Raw genomic sequence first — 14,423 nt, 5'->3', positions numbered from 1 at the left:
ATGCATTATGGAGCTTTAAGTATAGTTGATTTATCACAGATTTAATCAAGGCATATTATTTCAATAATGTTTAGCCATATTGTTGAAAGCAGTCATTGTAAATTTGGTGATGCCTCTACTGAGATTTCCCACAACAAAGAGTAATGTTATATTTAAAGGGGCCCTCGGTCAGCCCAAAAGATATTGGGTTTATAGGGAGAGTCGTATTTCGTTTTGTAATCTTATCCTTACAGGTTTAACCTCTTGCTCCCATCTACACTGTATATTTTTAACTGGGGTGAGGCACATGCATCTATAAATAAAGAACTCTTCTAGAGGAAGCTTCGAGACACCAGTTAATGAAACAAATCCCCTTATGTCACGCATTATCTCCTTAGGTGTTGAACATTTCAATGTCTGTTTGGCTTTGACCTCCACTGCTGCCAATTCTTCTTCCTAACAAACTGCCTCCACAAATAAATGTACATTTCACCCAATTCTGAAACCTTATATTTCAGAATATAAAGCCAATCCAGATGGATAGCTCCTCAGTGTTGCCATGATGTGTGATAACATAACCAGCAGGAGAATTTGCCACTCGCACCCACACGGTCCTGAAGTAGCTCGTGTGTGCCCAGCCTTGGAAGGCTCCACGTGTATTTACACAGATGACTTCCTTAGGAAGGCAGCCCCACCAGAGCACAGAACTGGGGAGAAGCTCTTTGGAAGGTGCTGAAAAATTCTTAGCAGTCATATTTTTCTTCCTTCCAGGGCAATGTCTCTCACTCAGTGCTTTTAAACCAATGAAGAATGCTCATTGATTCTGACATGGTAGAGGACAAACTGCCCCAACAGGCAGACGTGCAAGGCCATTACCACATGAAACAAGAGTCTGAATAGCACAAGTCATTCAGACAAAGGCTGATCTAAAGGAAAGGTGGGCGTTTGCTTCTAATGTAATAGAACAGCCTCTATTTTTTCCATTTGCTCCTGCCACATAAATAACGTTCATTGGTGTACTCAGCACAATGTTAACAAGAGGACTTTTTTGTGAGGACATTCATGTACTCTGGTAGTGAAACGGAATGGCTTGTTGGTGCAGAATTTTATCTAGTTGCCTATTAACCAAATACCCATGACAAATGTTGGGAAAACATATAAGGTTACTCAAAAGCTTTACATTTGCCACAGTCCAGCTGTTACGATAAGCAAGCCCTTACCTGGAAGCTTAATATTGCTTCTCATTATTGTTTTTATAACTCCTCAAGTCGTCAGTATGAGTTTCATCATTTTTCCAAGTTTTCATGAGTTCTATGTAAATATCAACAACTTTGGTCTTGTATCTAATCCCATTCCCATGATTGGAGTAGTGGGAGTGGACAAGGGAATAAGACTTAACCCTGAGGGCTCTGTAATAACAAATATCATTTACTGAGGTAAGAATTCTGAAGGATGGGACAGGTGGGCTGGAGGAAGGCTTTAACACACCGTTCATGATGCTTGGAACTGTGGAGCTAGTATAGGATTGTGTGAAAAAGAAAACAGATCTAAACTCAAGGTATTGGAGAAAAGAGTTGTGAAAGGCTTTTGTCGTTATTCATTCTAAAAAAGAATAAAATGAATGAAAGCAGAAAGTCATGGATATAAATAACCACAGTGTGAGGCTGTTTGCTAGGTGAATACAATATAAGAGGAGAGACACAGAATTAGAGAGCAAACTTATGGCTGTCAGGGGGAAAGACGAGGGGAAGGGATGGTTAGGGAGTTTGGAATCCACACGTATACACTGCTGTATTTTAAATGAATAACCAAAAAGGATTTTGGAATTGTGCCCAACGTGATGTGGCAGCCTGGATGGGAAGGGAGTTTGGGGGAGAATGGATACGTGTATATGTATGGCTGAGTCCCTTTGCTGGTCCCCTGAAACTATTACAACATTGTTTGTTAATCAGATATGCCCTAATACAAAATAAAAAGCTTTTGAAAAAGAGAGACGAGAGAGATTTAGCCAAGATTATGTGATCTATCCAATGGGGGTTTTGGGGTGAGTAGGGCTGATGCATGGATAAGTCAACCCTAGACCTCCTTAAAAATGCCACATTTCAAATGTTTCCAAAATAATGTTTTTTACTCAAATATCTCAGCCAAAAAGTCATTTCATGTAAATTAGAAGATAAAAATCAGCCAAGTCAAATCATCTTATGCAAAGGTAAAAAGCATGCGTGTGTAGTTGTTTCCAAAATGGAAACATATAATAATAACTTGTGACCAGCTTTTCATGTCAATAAGTGTATTTCCACAATGTAATTTTAACTGTTGGGTAGTGTCCAATAATATAAAATGATTTATTTGATTTACTATTGTTGGGCATCTAGGATGTTTCAAGCCTATAATAAATAATGTTATACTGAACAACTTTACCATTAAATCTTTGTGCTTACCCCTGGGAACAAATTTTACAAATGGAAGTGCTGGAACAAAGTATATGGACAATTTAAAATCTTTTGACAGATATCTCCAAATTATCCTTCAGGAAAGTTGTGTTAGAGTCCATATCTCACCTGTAATGTACGAGCATGCCTGTCTCCTTGTAGCTCTGCCAGCGTTGAGCAATTATAATTTTGGAAATTCTGCCTGATCATTTCAGTTGAATTTGCTATTTCTGCATTTGGATGGGGATGATCCTGTTAATGCCCTCTAACACACACACACACACACACACACACACACACACACACACACACACAGATATGTCTAATTGAAGCAGGTCCAGTGTCATCAATGAGCTGCTACAACATATACAAGGGCAGTAGTACTAAACATGACCAGAGGATTTATTATGAACCATTTTCAAATATACAAGGGCATGGAATGGCAGGGCTTGGAGACCATCAAAACCAATTCTTACGAGTCATCTTAACAAGTCTGAGGCATTCTGAATGCTCACATTTCTTACTGACAATTGCTTCTACTACACGTGTAAAAGCATTGTCAACTGTCAGACACTCATTTCCTATTGTGGGGTGTGTGTGTATGTGTGTTGTAGGAGGGGTGCTAACTCGTATGGAAGTTCGTTGGGAGAGGGCAAGGATGGATACAATTAGAATTTCAGGAAAAGGGTCCAAGATATCATGCAACCAGAGAAAGGTTGGGAAGGAGTTGTAAGTCAGGAGTCTGAGATGAAGGGAAAAAGAGAGATGTTCTGTTGAACATTATTATCCAGACATTGCAAATATCCCATTCTTCTCTACTTCCCAGGCACCTGGAATTCTGTGCTCCCCAAACAGCAGTCAAGCTAGGTGTCTCAGCGTCTAGTAAAGCAGGACTCTCTGCCAATCTGTGTTAGTCATAGAAGTTGGTATGAGTAAGCAAAAATTCACTGTTGGGGTAAGCCACTGAGTTTCTGGGTTTGATTTATTTTGGTGTTGTCTAATTTATTTATTTTAAAAACTTTTAATTTTATATTGGGATACAGCAAATTAACAATGTTGTGATAGATTCAGGTGCACAGCGGAGTGACTCAGCCGTACATATACATGCATCCATTCTCCCCCAAGCCCCCCTTCCATCCAGGCTGCCACATGACATTGAGCAGAGTTCCTTGTGCTATACAGTGGTCCTTGTTGACTTTTCATTTTAAGCATAGTAGTTTATTTTATTAATATATAACAATCAAGTAGTTTATCCCCACAAAAGTCATGGGAAATAAGTGAGAAAGATACCTAAGTGATTGCCTAGAAAGATTTCTAGTCTTGCACCTTCCATTCAGCACTCTTTCATGAAAGCTCAATAATTAAAAGACTTAGAAGCAGAGCTGCCTCGAAGATCCTTCCTCCCTCCCCAGAGGAGCCTCTTCATAAACCTCAAAGACGACGGTTTAGAGCCACCAGCCTGAAAACACACAATTAGCATTTGCAGACTTCCAGGAGTATTGTGCCCATGACATCAATCCAGTTTATTTTTTTTTAATTTTTTTGATGCGGACCATTTTTAAAGTCTTTATTAAATTTGTTATACCATTGCTTCTGCTTTATGTTTTGGTTTATTTGGTCTTGAGGCATGTGGGATTTTAGCTCTCTAACCAGGGACCGAACCCACATGCCTGGCAATGGAAGGTGAAATCTTAACCACTGGATTGCCAGGGAAGTCCCATCAATCCAGTTTAGAAGGTGACTGCTCAGAGAAGGGCAGTGGTCTCCACTGATGTTTTTTGTAGAAAATTGCAAATAAAAAGCTTAATTTCAGAAACTGAGTTCACCATTTATAAATACTCTAAAATATAGTCAATGCAAATTCAAGTTAATAATAGGTATAGCATTAAAAAAAGGCTACCTACTCCAGTATTCTGGCCTGGAGAATTCCATGGACTGTACAGTCCATGGAGTCGCAAAGAGTCAGACACGGCTGAGTGACTTTCACTTATAGCCTTACAAAGGGCTTCCCTGGTGGCTCAACTGGTAAAGAATCTGCAGGCAATGCACGAGACCCTGGTTTGATTCCTAGGTTGGGAAGATCCCCTGGAGAAGGGATCAGCTACCCACACCAGTATCCTTGGGCTTCTCTTGTGGCTCAGCTGGTAAAGAATGAGCCTGCAATGTGAGAGACCTGGGTTCAATTCCTGGGTTGGAAAGATTTCCTGGAGAAGGGAAAGGCTACCCACTCCAGTATTCTGGCCTGGAGAATTCCATGGACTGTGTAGTCCATGGGGTTGCAAATAGTCAGACACGACTGAGTGACTTTCACTTCACTTTATTTTTTATAGCATTAAAAAAAACTTTTCTAAAAGGTCATAAGCACATGAGTGAATTGTTTGACACAGAATATTTAATTGCTTTGGAATAAGAAAATGATATTCAAATGATACCACTCTAATGGCAGAAAGTGAAGAGGAATTAAAGAGCCTCTTGATGAGGTGAAAAAGGAGAGTGAAAAAACTGGCTGAAAACTCAACATTCGAAAAACTAAGATCATGGCATCCAGTCCTATCAGTTCACGTCAAATAGAAGGGGAAAAATCGGGAAAAGTGACAGATTTTATGTTCTTGCTGACAGTGACTGCACCCATGAAATTAAGAGACACTTGCTCACTGGAAGCAAAGCTATGATAATCCTAGACAGCTTATTAAAAAGCAGAGACATCCCTTTGCTGACGAAGGTCTGTATAATCAAAATTATGGTTTTTCCAGTAGTCATGTACGGATGTGAGAGTTGGACCATAAGGAAGGCTGAATGCTAAATAATTGATACTTTTGAACTGTGGTGTTGGAGAATGCTCTTGAGAGTCCCTTGGACAGCAAGGAGATCAAATCAGTCAATCCTAAAGGAAGTCAACCCTGAATATTCACTGGAAGGATTGATGCTGAAGCTGAAACTCCAATACTTTGGCCACCTGATGTAAAGAGCTGACTCACTGGAAAAGACCCTGATTCTGGGAAAGACTGAAGGCCAAAGGAGAAGGGGGTAGCAGAGGATGAGATGGTTAGATAGCATCACCGACTCAATGGACATAAATCTGAGCAAACTCCAGGAGACAGTGAAGGACAGGGAAACCTGCTTGATGCAGTCCATGGGGTAGCAAAGAGATGGACATGACTTAGTGACTGAACAACAACAAGAAAATGAGTGCTTTCAAAGTGTTGAAGCAAAAATTTTGAAGGCATGTTATTGTTAAAAGCATCAGACAACTGATTCTTGATTCTGATATCCTTAGGATTCTAATATCTCAGTGATGACTGATTATTCTATATTAGAAAAACAAAGTTAAACACTTAAGGTTATTCTTACAAATTGTAAGATAACACACCTTCTTCCCTATTAATAAGCCATCTATTCAAAAAATAATTATACATATTTTGATCAAATTGCACAGTACTCAGTGTGCAACTAAGTAGGCCTGGTCAATCAGGGGCTACTTGGCTGCTGGAGTCAAGGTGGCCAAGAGTAGGAGGCTGTAATGTTAGAATGAATGCTACATCCTTAAGACATTATGTGAGGTGCAAAAAAGGAGTGGTCAAGTGAACACTTGAAGGGGAAAAAAAAATCTTAATTAAATCTTGACTCTTCCTATTTTGGGAAAAGGATTTTCTGGGGGATGATTGTGATAGAGCTTTATTAAACCTTAAGTGAAATTCCCTGGGATTTTAAACAGCACGTAGCCCAAAAGAAAGCTCACAATTAACCAATTAATGTGACTGATGTGCAGAGCAAAGACTGGTAAAGAAGACCAGGAGAAAAATTAACAGGACTGGCTATTTACATCAATCAGAGAAGTGGCTGCCAGAACTTTGTTTTACTTTGTGCTGTGTGGGCCTGCTCTATCCAGGAGCAGGATTTTAATGATACATATTTTATAAAGAACAGCCATATGCTGCCTTGGAAACTCAGCAGAGTCAAGTCCTGTGATGACAGAGAACCTCTCCCTCTCTCATTATTGGACTCCTCGGAGCTGCTTGTTATAAATTACCAATATTTGGAGCCCTTCTGATAATGCCCTGTTACATTATACTTTAATGCAGAATCAAAAGAAATTTCAACAATTAAGGATATGCAAATCAGATTTTCTGAACTCTGAAGATGTCTTTCCTGATTTTAAATCTTATATATCCAGTTTGGAATAAAACATATATCTGTGGTATTGCAATTAACAAAGTTTCAGAAAAAAAATTCCATCATGTGCCAATGCAAATGCCAAATAATATATCACAGCAACTACATGCTGCTGCTAAGTCGCTTCAGTCGTGTCTGATTCTGTGCGACCCCACAGACGGCAGCCCACCAGGCTCCCCCATCCCTGGGATTCTCCAGGCAAGAACACTGGAGTGGGTTGCCATTTCCTTCTCCAATGCACGAAAGTGAAAAGTGAAAGTGAAGTCGCTCAGTCGTGTCCGACTCTTAACGACCCTATGGACTGCAGCCCACCAGGCTCCTCCGTCAGCTGATGGCTAATTTTATGTGTCAACTTAGATGGGCCACAAAGTGCCCAGGTATTTGGTCAAACGTTATTCTGAGTATGTCTATGAGGCTTTTTTGGGATGAGATTAGCATTTGAGTCATTAGACTGAATAAAGCAGACTGCTCTCCCTGTTGTGGGTGGGCCTCATTCAATCAGTTGAAGATTTAATAGAACAAAAAGGCTGGCTTTAAGAGTAAGAAAATTTTCTTCTGCCTGACTGCCTTCAAGTTGGACACTGGTTTTTTCCTGCCTTCAGACTTAAACTGATATAATGGCTCTTCCTGGGTCCCTAGCCTGTAGACTCTGGGCTGGAACTATATCGCCTGTTTTCTAAGGTCTCAGACCTTTGAACTTGAACTGAAACTAAATCATCAGCTCCCTTGGGTCTCCAGTTTGCCAACTGCAGATTCAAGGGCTCAGTCTCTATAGTCACAAGAGTGTCCCTATAAACACTGTTTTAAGGAATTCACCAATTCCTTATAGTAAATCTAGATAGATGATAGGTTGGTAGATAGATACCTTGATAGATTATAGACAGATAAACTGATGATAGGCAGATAGATAGACTGATAGATACAGAGATATGGAGTTATATCAGTCTTATTGGTTCTGTTTCTCCAGAGAACAATGGCTAATGCAGTAGGAAATGACACCATGTCTGACTGAGGGTCACGATGCTTTTTAATCACTGAAAAACAGGACACTTAAAAATTACTTTTGGACTTCCTTGCTGGTTCAGTGGTTAAGAATCTGCCTGCCAATGCAGGGGACTTGGGTCTGATCCCTGCTCCGGGGGGATTCCACATGCCATGGAGCAATTGAGCCCATGGACTGGAACTCCTGAGCCCACGCACCACAACCACTGAAGCCCACATTCCCTAGAGCTCTGCTCTTCAGCAAGAGAAGCCGTCGTAACTAGAAGCCTGCACCACACAATGAAGAGTAGCCCCCGCTCTGCAACGAGAGAAAGCCCATGTGCAGTAACAAAGATGCAGCACAGCCAAAAATATTAAAAAATAAAAAAGTAAAACTCAATAGTTTCAACGTTACATTGGATCTAGGTAACACTGAGAGGGACTGCCCTGAGGTTTGTTTCAGATCCTGTATATTATTTACTTAATTAGGATAATTTCCAGAGAATATATTCAGTGTTAATCTATCACTCTGGAATTAAATAATAGCTAAGGAGCAGAAATATCTGATGCTTTCTTGTAAACAAGAAGGCTGATGTTATCAACTCTTCTCTACAGTTAATTAAGAAGGGTGAATTGGTTTTTGCCTGCCTGAGTTTTCAAATTTCTGGCCATTAAAAAATCGTATTGCTGGTTTATTTTATACTTCACTCATGTGCAACCTTAGAGTACAAGATCGGAAGTATCTGCTCTTGCCTAAGTCCACTGTTCTCCGGTCCCTGTATGTCTTTGCGTATTTCAGTACTTTGGCCTGGGGGGGAGGGGGGAGACGATCCTAGGACATGTCCGCACGGAAGGCACCTCTGCTTCGCATCCTCAGTATTCTAGTTCAAGTGCCATCGTCTCTGGGAGTCTTTCCTTAGTCTTGGAAAAACTCTTCTAAAGTTTCCAGAAGCATTCACCTCCACTAGGGGGATTATCCTACTTGTTCCATCTGTTTATTTTAACCCCTGCCTTCCCACCAGAAGGCAAACTTCTGGAGACAGGATCTTCTTTTATTTTTTCCATATGGTGTTGCTGTAATGTGAACGTTAGCACTTACTGAGCACTTACATTCTGAAATCTTTTTTTACAAATTAATTATTTCTGTCTTTTTGATAACACTGTGGGCTCATATGGGTAGCTCTATCTTAAGCTGAGGACACTTAGGTGTGGAGAGGTTAAGTAGCTTCCTTACTCTCATATCAATCTTCTCTTCCAATTGGCTGATCTACAGAGCTTTCAGCCTAGAAATTTTCTTTGTGGAATAACTTTCTGGGTGTCTACTGCCAGTAGTTCTGGGATTTCCTTATTCATGAAGAGTCTGGCTATTGTTAGCTGGAGGTGAGCTACCTACCCACTTGAGTGTGGTAAAAATAAAAGTGTTAGTCTTTTAGTCATGTCTGACTCTCTGAGACCCCATGGACTGTAGCTCACCATCAAATCCTGTAAGAGGAACAAGTCAAGTTCAAGGCAGGCTGGTCCCGAGGCTCAGTAAGTACTTGACAAGTTATGCTACTTTCATTTTTTCAGCTTTATTGAGGTATAATTGATGAGTAAAGATTGTATATATTTAAGGTGAACAACATGAAGTTTTGAAGTCTGTATACGTTGTGAAATGATTACCACAATCAAACTAATTAGCAGAAACATCCATCATTTCACATAGTTACTTTTTTTCATTAATTTTTTGGTAGGGGGGAACTGCGCTGGGTCTTCATTGCAGTCTATGGGCTTCTCTAGTTGTGGCAGGGGCTTAATTGCTCCCCGGAATGTGGGATCTTAGTTCCTTGACCAGGGATTAAACCCACATCCCCTACATTGGAAGGCAAATTCCTAACCACTGGACCACCAGGGAGGCTCCTAATTAATTTTTATTGGAGTATCATTGCTTTACAGTGTTGTGTTCATTTATACTGTACGGCAAAGTGAACTGGCTATATGGATACATATACCTCCTCTTCTTTCAGATTTCCTTTCCATTTAAGTCACCACAGAGCACTGAGTAGTGTTCTCTAAACTATACAGTAGGTTCTCATTAATTATCTATTTTATACATAGTATCAACAGTGTATATATGTCAATCCCAATCTCCCAATTCATCTCACTCCTCCCCCTTCCCCCCTTTGGTGTTCATATGTTTGTTCTCTATGTCTGTGTCTCTATTCTCTTTTCTTTTTCCTTCTAGTGAGAACACTTAAGATCTACCCTCTTAGAAAATTTCAAGTATGCATTACAGTATTGTTAACTCTAGTTATCAGGCTGTACATAAGCTCTCTGGAATTGATTCATCCAGCATAACTGAAACTTTGTGCCCGATGAGCAATAGCTTCCCATTTCTCCCTACCACCCAGCCCTTAGCAACTACCATTCTACTCTGCTTCTGAGTCTATCAGATTTCACATATGAGTAAGATCATAAGGTATTTTATCTTTCTACTTCTGGTTTATCTAACTTAGCATAATATCCTCCAGGTTCATCTGTGTTGTTGCAAGTGGCAGTATTTTCTCTCTCTCTCTTTTTTTTTTTTTAAGGCCGAATGGCTATTCCATTTGGAGAAGGCAATGGCACCCCACTCCAGTACTCTTGCCTGGAAAATCTGATGGACGGAGGAGGCTGGTAGGCTGCAGTCCATGGGGTTGCGAAGAGTCGGACACGACTGAGCAACTTCACTTTCACTTTTCACTTTCATGCATCGGAGAAGAAAATGGCAACCCACTCCAGTATTCTTGCCTGGAGAATCCCAGGGACAGCAGAGCCTGGTGGGCTGCTGTCTATGGGGTCGCACAGAGTCGGACATGACTGAAGCGACTTAGCAGCAGTAGCAGCAGCTATTCCATTGTACATATATACGGCATTCTCTTTATCCATTCATCCACTGATGGACAGTTAGGTTGCTACCATTTCTTTTCGTGCATGCATGCTCAGTCATGTCCAACTCTTTGCGACCCCATGTACTGTAGCCCACCTGACTTCTCTGTCCATGGAATTTTCCAGGTAAGAATACTGGAATGGGTTGCCATTTCCTACTCCAGAGGATATTTCTGACCCAGGGATCAAATCCATGTCTCCTGAATTGGCAGGCAGATTCTTTACCTCTGTGCCACCTGGGAAATTACCATTTATTGGTTGTGGGGAATCATGTTGCAATGACAACAGGAATGTGGATGTCTCTTCCAGGTACTGTTTCCATTTCCTTTGGACATGTACCCACAAGTGGCACTGCTGGATCATATGGTGGCGATTCTTAATTATTCTAAAATAAACAATTTTTAATTGGATTAAAATGGTAATTTTTAATTTAATTGAAAATTAAATCTATTTTTAATTGTGTAAAGAACCTCCATAGTGGCTGAACCAATCTGCACTCCCACCAACAATGTATGAGGATTCCCTTTTATCCACATCCTCACCAACACTTGTTATCTCCTGTCCTCTTGATAGCCTTCATTTCTTTTTTATTTTCTCTGCCTCTCACATACAGGTGCAATTTCCAGATTTTATACACAATATCCAAATGTTCTATTAATGGTGATTTTGAGGGGATGGCAGAGGGAAATGGTAGAGGAGACCCCTGTCTGTGAAAAGTGGAGAGGAGAAATCCCTGGGGAGGTGAGGTCCTCAGACCCTCCTGGCCCCCGGACGGGGTTCTCTCTGCCAACCCCCGCCCACCTGCACCTTTCCCTGCAGTGCTCCCTGCCCCTCCCTTGACCTCCCTGTGCCTCACAGGGTCTCCACCCCTTGTGCCCCTCTCAGGCTATAACTGAACATCTCAGAGAAACCCCTGATGGGCCCGTTGCAGTTTGGGGGTTCCTCCTGAAAGTGTCTTGATTCTGGTCAGGAGGTTAAATGTTAGAGAGAAAGCCTTGTTCAAGCAGCTTCAACCTGCTTGAATCACTCAAGGACAAAGAGAGGTGCTCGAAATTGGATGCCAGCTCACAGGCCTGCTGGAGATGATCTAGGAATGCATCTGGTCTCCCAAAAGAGCCACACGTCTGAGAGGTCCCTGACCCTAGATGGTCAAGCTCAGTTTGGAAGATTCCAGTTTTGAGCTCACAGAAGTGAAGAAAAACCAAAGACTTGTCTGTCACAAGGGACTTTAAAGTACCTATCAGTGTTTTACCTCTGGAGAACCACCCAGCAATTCCTAAATTTATATTATGTCCTCATCATTTAATCTGTGTTCATAGGAATGAATTCTGAGTAAGAGAGTGAACCTCTGAGTCAAAGAATAAATCTTGAACTGAAACAGCTTAGAGAGGACCGATGTCCCAGAAACAGGATCTTCAAGTCTCCAGCAAATCTTTGAAGCCGCCTGTGATGTTCTCATTAGATAAGGATGCAAATTACCTCTGGTGTGACTTCTCAGAACATGCCTCCTTTTGGAATGAATATAAAGTTGTTTCCAGGCTCTCTTGAGAAAACAGATAATGAATACCTCTTTCAAAGAATATTTGTGCCAGATGTCCATATTGTTTTCAAGTCCATCCCATGACCAGGGAAGTAGACAATAGGCCAGTAAGTTGTTGGATTAACAAGTTAAGCAGTAGAGTGTTAAAGAGATTTTCTTTTTCATAGTCAAAACGTGGGTCCAATGGTGGCCGCGCCACTCACATGATACTTGAATCGTCACACAATTATGATTATGTCAGTAGTTAGAAAAGAAATAGAGGATGAGATGGTTGGATGACATCACCGACTCGATGGATATGAGTTTGAGCAAGCTCTGGGAGTTGGTGAGACAGGGAAGCCCAGTGTGCTGCAGTCCATGGGGTCACAGTCAACACAATTGAGCAACTGAACTAAAATGAACTAAGAAAAGAAAACTCCAAGATGTAATTAGAAAATGAAAATCTGGATTCATTCAGAATTTTATTCTCTTGTGCCTATCTGCTGTATGGTCTTGCAAAACAGGTGAGCATCTGTGTTCTAGGAAATGAAAAGACACTAGGAGTCTCCTCCTAGGGGAGGGGTGGAGGGCACCAGTTCTACCAGCACAGACCCCTCCTCAGTCAAGACCCCTGTATTTTTTGCCAAATAGTTTCCACTTGCAGGTACCTCTATGTCTGTGAAGAGGAGTGCTTGTTAAAATTTTATATACAGGTAATTAGGGGCTCTCCAGGTGGTGCCAGTGGTAAGGAACCTGCCTGCCAATGCAGGAGACATAAGAGACTCAGGTTCGATCCCTGGGATGGAAAGATCCCCTGGAGGAGGCATGGCAACCCACTCCAGTATTCTAGCCTGGGAAATCCCATGGACAGGGGAGCCTGGCGGGCTATAGTCCATAGGACTGAAAATAGTTGGACATGATTAAAGTGACTTAGCACATTTTTCTCTAAGACAAAGGAAACTGGACTAGGAAACTAATTGTGTTCAGTGCTTTCCTGGTTGAAGGAGCCCGTATTCCCAGGAGAATGACTGAAACTCTGCAGTGGTGGTCAAGTGATTCAAGGGGTTCTAAGCCGTCTATGGGGTAGCACGGAGTCAGACACAACTGAAGCAACTTAGCAGTAGCAGCAGTAAACAAATCGCCATGGACGTTGGGGCCCTGTTGAATGTCCCCTTGAAGTGACAAGTCTTTCTGCAAAAGGCACAGGTGCCACTGTGCCCAGACAGGATGTTATAATCTGAACCTTTGTTCTGTGAGCTGATCTGGGTACTGTGTCCTGAGGTGGGGATTCAGAGATATCAGTATCTCCCTTACCTAATTAGAAGGGTCACAGATTCACCAAATGACCTCATTGCTCTTAAACTTGATATTCAGCACAGACTTGTGGGAGCGTCTCTCTATTATAATTTCATGCACAGCTATCGCTATGACAAGTATAAAATAAGAATTTGTGACAGGGGCTTATTTTAAATGTCCTTGCCAGTCAGTGCAGATTGTGGACCATGGGAGACATGAGGATGCTATTTTCTTGTAAAATGTAGCTAATAAATATGTAAATCAGACTATCTTTATTCATAACCTGACAGGGATCAGACAGGAGATAACAGCCAAAAAACACTATGTTACCTATAACACTAAGTGATTTAATATCTCAAAACCTCAAACACTGGGATAAAAGCATGAAAAAACCCTGTTTTTTTCTGGTCAATTCTTGGCAAGCAATATTTAACATACTTGTCAGTTCTTCCTGTGCATGTGCTTGGATCTTGATAGATACATTGTCGCCTTTTCTAAGCCACCTTGTGCTTTCAACTGTGCATGGTGGGTGACCCCTTCAGATATTACCTCACTGTCAGAAGGTGCTTCTTCAGCTGTGGTCCAGCCTTTCTTATTTAGCTATTCAGAGGCTTCAAAGTGGCAGCTCAATACCCATGCTTTTATCTTCTTTGTGGGTTCTAGGACCCCACGAGGTGGAGGAAGCCCCTTGAGTCAATCCTCTGTCTCCCTCCCCTTCATCTTGACCTACCAGGCTGCTGATGTCTGATTCCCCCGAGATCTGTGTTGCCAGGAGAGCTATAAGAAGCCAAGGAGCTCATTTCCTTCAAAGATGTGTTTCTCTCTGGGTCATCCAATTACCTTCACTCAGCAAAGTAATCACTGAGACTCTGTGCACTGTTGGAATGGAAGGAATTTGAGAGGTCATCCACCAGGTTTACACATTGAATCTCCTGAGGAAAAAGCCCCGGAAAGGCAGAGATGGAGCCTCAGTCTGGCACCATCATCTCCCAGCTCTGTGCCCTGACCTTGGGTGGGTTAGGTCACTTCTCAGCCACCAAACTGGGATAATGAAGTTCACTGTGAAGATGAGAAGAGGTCCCTGAGGTGGAAGGCTTACACAGTAAGTGGCACAAGGTAGACATGTGGCAAATGTG

General features: G+C 41.6%; 1 long non-coding RNA gene across 1 annotated transcript in view; it reads right to left on the bottom strand.

The window, feature by feature from the left end:
• Positions 1 to 14,423, bottom strand: part of LOC145530373 (uncharacterized) — a 60,242-nt gene that overhangs the window by 14,758 nt on the left and 31,061 nt on the right. Inside the window, exon 2 of the long non-coding RNA XR_014071713.1 lies at positions 14,018 to 14,163. This is a non-coding gene — a long non-coding RNA (uncharacterized LOC145530373). The remainder of the gene's footprint in view (positions 1 to 14,017; positions 14,164 to 14,423) is intronic.

Source organism: Giraffa tippelskirchi, chromosome 12, assembly GCF_054371585.1.
Source record: "Giraffa tippelskirchi isolate mGirTip1 chromosome 12, T2T-mGirTip1v1.2.pri, whole genome shotgun sequence".
In the NCBI taxonomy this organism is placed as follows: Eukaryota; Metazoa; Chordata; class Mammalia; order Artiodactyla; family Giraffidae; genus Giraffa; species Giraffa tippelskirchi.
The sequence above is the reverse complement of the archived record's forward strand: the minus strand, read 5'-3'. Positions and strand labels throughout refer to the sequence as shown.